Raw genomic sequence first — 4,639 nt, forward strand, 5'->3', positions numbered from 1 at the left:
TTAGAGAATAAAACATATTCAAAGACCTCACTTAACAACTTAAATTTTTAGGTTCAATGGTTCTTTGAGATGGTATCAGAGCCACTTTGACCAAGTGCTCTAGTATTCGATTCTCATTGCCCCCATTATAATTAACTAAGTTTCAGTCAATGTTCAAAATATCAATACACACGGTAGTGTTTTATAGGCTTTTTTTTCTTCAACACCGGTTCAGGGGGGCCAGTTTTAGGCTCCTCCACCCCCTGAACTGGCCAGAACCCTGATACACCCCCTGTAGGGGCGTATCGGGAAGCCACTGGCATGATATGTATCGACGAATACGTATCAATACTTTGAACCTTGGTTTCAGCACAAGGTATGGGTGGATCTGTGCTGTCCACGCTTCAAGCCCTAATGGGCTTTCATGTGAGGGGGCATGTTAGAGAATAAAACCTATTCAATGACATCACTTGATAGTTTAAGCTTTTAGGTTGAATGGTTTTCTAAGACATGAAAACCCAGGTCTAACAATTCACATTCCGAAATAACACCATTGTATAAGAATTCAAGGAATGATAATAGAATGCATTGATTAACTATATCATATTTATAGACTGAGAATTCTATCTCAATTGAAACTACACCTAATATCTACTTTCTCTCTTATCCTTATCAACACAACCACCCAAACTTCTTTCAATTCCAAACACATTTTGTATCGATTGAGAAAGCTCCCATCCTCCAATTTTATCATCTGGATTGTAAATGCAATTCAAGTGACCAATAAGACTCCAAGGAATCATAGTTGGAGAGCAGCTATGTGCAAGAATAGAGTAAAAAAATTGCCTTCTACCTAACAGCAAAGAGATGCCACTCCATGTTAGTGGCCAATTCAATATCTTGTGTAGAATATAAATGTGAGAGAATGCTCTAATTGCAACTGGAATAGATTTGTCATATCTAGAAATAACTCCACCAATTCAGCTTTTGGACAGAACAATAAATAAGTGATGGTGATGACAAAAAACGCAGTACTCGGGTTGCCTTCGGTTCAGATTGGATTCATATACAAAGAAGAACTTAGTTTTTGATGGTTAAGGAGTTTCTTTAAAGTAGGAATTGCTCGAGACTTCCAACCCTGAGCCCTTTAGTGAATATAATTGCGGAAGTATGTTTCATTTTTGCCTACCGTTTTGTCCTGCTATATGGGTTTTGAATCTAGTGAATTTATAATATAACTTTTAGATATATAATATATACATAGTATTTTATATTATCATATAATGTATTATGTATTATACTTTATATATTATATATACACAAATATATTTTATTTTATACTAATGTTGATTATTTTATATAAAATATAAAGCTTTTAATTTTTAATATATAAATAAATATTCATGAATTAACATGTGTCAACACATGTACCAACACTTAGGTTAAGTCAACTCAATTGTCAGAACTATCCTCGTAGGCGAGTCCTTATAGATGAAGGCAAGACCTTCATTTTTACTATTGAGCAACACTCAATAGTGAGAATGGAAATAAATGCCTTACTTTCTTCTATAAAATGATAGGTAAGCCAAGTCAAACTAAGCGTAGGAATTAAATGAGGTTAATGCTTTATTTTTTGTGCTACACCATAAGTCCAAAGCATAGTCAAGCCCAATCTACTTGGGCTTGTGCAATTTTTTTTTTCATGTATTATATGCTATTTTATTTAATTAAAAAATTTAAATAATTGAATTTTCATTATTAGATGCTACGGGCCAAAGTCATTAGGCATGGAAAGCCTGTAAGCTCAGCCTGAGCCTGTATAGGCTGGCCTAGGATAAAGCCTTTATCATTGGTGCCAAACTCGGGCCAAACCATGATCACCCCTGGTGGTAGTCTGTTGGGGAGCATTTTGAATGCTACCAAGAACTGAGTTATATGAATTACTGTTATTGTTCTTTTTAATTATTGTATGGTAATAATGCCACATGGGCCCGTGTAGTTCCATGTGCATTACATGTGAACCCATGTGGGTCTTAAAGGAGTGTGATGTGGTAAGTTCCTTGAAAATAAAAATAATAATATGCAAAATCATGAATTATGGGCTAAAATAATTAAGTACTTATTGGAGAAGTGGCTTGCCAAACATTCTCACCCAAATAATTACTTAAAACAAGTATAACTGGTTTGGGAAAGGGGTTGTTAAATAACAATAAGGGCTTATTTCTCAAACCAAATATAGCCTTACTTCATGGCAATAGGAGCATCATCAAAGCTCCATAGATCAAGGGAGGCCCCACCCACTTCTCATCCTGAATAGGATTCGATGCTGTGACAGGCTGCTGCTCCACTCCACTGTCATAAGAAATTTGGTACAGCTTCATGAAGGATTTGTATACCATTAGCTCCTCCAATAGCTTTTGCACAGGTCTCCACCATTAGGAAGATAAGATAGGTTATTGGCAGGATATGCTCAATGCTGGTTGGTAAGGTCTCTCTACTGGTTGTAGCTGAGACTTAGGATCAAATCCTACCTGCACCTGAGTTAGGGGGGTTATGGGTTGAGGGATGGGATACAACCAAGGGCCCTTTTCTTTTACCCGATTACAATCAAAGCTAGTTCAAAACTTAGCCAAATACAATGTGGAGCTTAAGTCAAGAATTACTAGAGGACTCAAGGCGCCATGCTTTACAGACCATTTGCCTAAGACTGGCAATCTTCAGTAACTGTTACGTCAACTTTATTTGGGAGGTTAAGGTAGTCCAGACCTATTAGGCACAGGGAATGAACACACAATAAATATTCTACGCCCATATTTCGAGGGACAGGAGTAAAAAAATTTCCGCCAACTGTTGGTAGGTTCTTTGACTCGTAATCAAATCTCGCTGCCACCAGGGGTTGGGGGGTTAATGGAAAGGGGATGGGCTACCCCCTGTTGTGTAGCCCCATGAAGCGAAAAAAAAAAAGGTGTAAAAAAAAACTTCCAAGTGCTTATTTATAACATACTCATAATGTGTGCTTGCCTGATCCGAACTGGGTTAAGCATGATACCAGATCAAGTTCTGATGTTAGAAAATCTAATTCACGGTTTGAAAATGAATAAAGAGAGTTCGCAGCTCCACCCATTCTTTCCTTCTGCCGCTACCTCTCCCATTATCTTTCTCTATTTCCATATTCTCACTCTGTTGTCTTTCGCTTATACTCACTCCATGCCTCTTTTTTCTGCTCCGTTCATCTCCACCGACCAAACTGGTCCCGTTACCATCTCGACCATTCTTACTCTCTCTCTCTAACAAACTACTTATTCTCCATCCCTCCGATTGCTATTCTCTGCCTCAACTACTTTCCATATCACCGGCACCATCGCAACTACACGATCTTCTCCCCCACCGTCCACCATTTGCCACCTTCAAAGTCACTCCCCATTTCTCTCTCCATTTTTCTCCCATATATTCTTATAGGTTGCATAATGCTCGTTGCAACTGTCTCCATTTTCCATCACCACCCATCCTTACTATAACCCACCATTTTATCAATCTACAACCACGCAAACGCAGAGTTGTCGTCCCTTGCAACTTCTTCATTTCCACCCTCTACAAGTCCAGTCCATCGCTGCTTCAATCTCCTCTCGCACACCGAACCGCTATCTTGGTAAAACCATCTTCAGCTCCCCACCGCACATTGTTATCTCTCACCGCAACCACCACCGCTGCTGTTCACCACTGCAGTTACACTAGAACACCACTGAACCACCATTGACCCACCACTCTGCTCACCGAACATCAATGATGGAGTCACCTTCCACCAATCAATCAACTACAATGGAGAAGACAAAAGTGATGAATTGAAGTGTTACCCAATTGTCATCTCTCACTGCAATCATCAATTCCTGTATTAAACAACTCTTCTGTTCACTGGTCTGTCAAGTAAGGGATTAAGGGGTCGTTTTCTAAAACATTGATTTGAAGTTGAAGAGAGGTGCATTTTGCATTAGGTGTTGGTTGAAATGTTTGTTTCGAACATCCATTCATGTTTACATGTCTATGCCCTCACATCAATTAAATATAATTGTTGCATTTAATGTGTTTTTCTACTATATCCATGGTTCAATGTATTGTTATGCTGATTTAAGTTTAGTCAACCGCCAATCCACCATACCTGACAGATGTCCCAAATATTGCACAATTTAAAAGCAGATATATGTTAGATACATTGTGATAGTCTATGTCCATCAGTCTATGTGTATCCAAAGTATCAATGATTTTTGAAGCTCGGAAGTAAGAGTCAGTTATTAGTATAAAAAATTAAGGAAAAAATACTGCCTGATCCTTATATTATAACTCTAATTACCATTTAGAGAACACAAATTAATTTTGGGGTTGACCCTTTTACCCTTATCTGGACAAAACATATTGTACAATAGTTTACAGTAGAATAAAGATTAAACTGAAGGCCATTGGTTTTTCAGATTTTGAAAGAATGGCAATGGAATTTTGATTTCCATTGATTGAGATATTTATGTTCTTTTTTTTCAAATTTATATGAGGTCAAAGAAAATTCATTTTCCCTAAGTATCACTTACATATTCATCTCCTAGATGGAATAGGCCTTGGGAAAAGTTATCGATATTGGGATGAACAAAATTACCCCTTTTAATAATGA

This window comes from Nelumbo lutea, chromosome 5 (assembly GCF_056320005.1).
Source record: "Nelumbo lutea isolate HS-2025 chromosome 5, American lotus-T2T, whole genome shotgun sequence".
Taxonomy (NCBI): Eukaryota; Viridiplantae; Streptophyta; class Magnoliopsida; order Proteales; family Nelumbonaceae; genus Nelumbo; species Nelumbo lutea.